The following is a 1,369-nucleotide window of genomic DNA, read 5'->3' on the forward strand; positions in this document are numbered from 1 at the left end:
TTTTTTTTTTTGTATTTAGTTTTTTGCATTTCGTATTTGATTGCTCTTAGATGGGAGATATAAATGCTTTTTTCCATATATTTGCTTACGTATGTGCACATTTTCCTGGGGCATGTAATAAAGACGCGTTTGGAATAATAAGTAACCGGAAACCGACTAATTAAGGTCGCCTTCACATGCATTGCATGTGCTCTTGCGTCGGTTCAGGAGGCATTCTTAGCTTGATGGATATCTTCTGTTTGTCTTACTTGCCTTTTTTCCATCTTTCTTATTATTGTTTATTCATCTATGTTGTGTATTTAATTATATTCATCTTCATCCTTTTATTTAATCTTATATTAGAACGCGGTAGTTACACATATAGTTTTAAGTTACTTATTTCACCTTATATCATTGTGGTCAAATTTTATACAGATGTGAGTAAATAAATTAAAAATAAATCTTTAATTTGTCTTCCGTATGAGAAATGACTATGAAACGACATAAGAACTTTCGATAAATCATAGCACTATAGTGGCCCATGGCACACTATTAAATAGGGTAAACTAACCTATTGTCATTCATATAAAGGCTTTTCAAAATAAGGCGTTATGTAGGAAATGATCAATAAAATGATTTTATCTGAGCTATTTTCAATAGCCTGCGTCCTTGGACAAAAACAAGTCAGTGTATCAAATTTGACCTGTAGGCTGAACATAAGAAAACAAGAGGGACGGACACGCTTAAATCAAAGCAGAAAGTGATTCTAAAACGATCGATATAATTGAAGATGGGTCTTCCTTCTGGGTGTTGCATACATCCGCACAAACTTATTGCGCCTTTGTACTTCAAATGGTATAGCGTGCAAAAACGAAATAAATTTTAATAATATTGTATTACATAAAGAATCGAAAAATGAAAGAAGTATAATAAGTTAATTACATAAGCTTAGCTAATGGTTGAGACACAAAAGCTTCTGAAACGTATTTGATTGTATGCAATTCTATACAACTAAAAGTGGATTTCGTTACCGACTCCGAAATGTACATTGAATAACTGTGAGATAGAATAAGTGCGTCTGTATTTATTTTCAAAAACGAATCTTGGCTATACCGTATTATAATTTCATAAAATGTTTACAAAATTTTATCTCTATGCTTCTTCGGGATTATAGTGCGTGAACAAAAATAAAATTATGTTTAATAAAGAACTTTCGAGAAATATGTATTGCCGTGTCGGCTGCGACGGTGTCCATTGACCATTTGATCGGAGAATTCTGAGCCAAACTAATTTCTTGACGTTGTTTCGTATACTTAAGACCACGTGGTGTCTGCTGTCGTATTTTCGAAACGCGAAAATTTTCAAGTAAGTGTTTACTTTATAAAATCTC

This window comes from Glossina fuscipes, unplaced genomic scaffold, assembly GCF_014805625.2.
Source record: "Glossina fuscipes isolate IAEA_lab_2018 unplaced genomic scaffold, Yale_Gfus_2 1, whole genome shotgun sequence".
NCBI classification, from domain to species: Eukaryota; Metazoa; Arthropoda; class Insecta; order Diptera; family Glossinidae; genus Glossina; species Glossina fuscipes.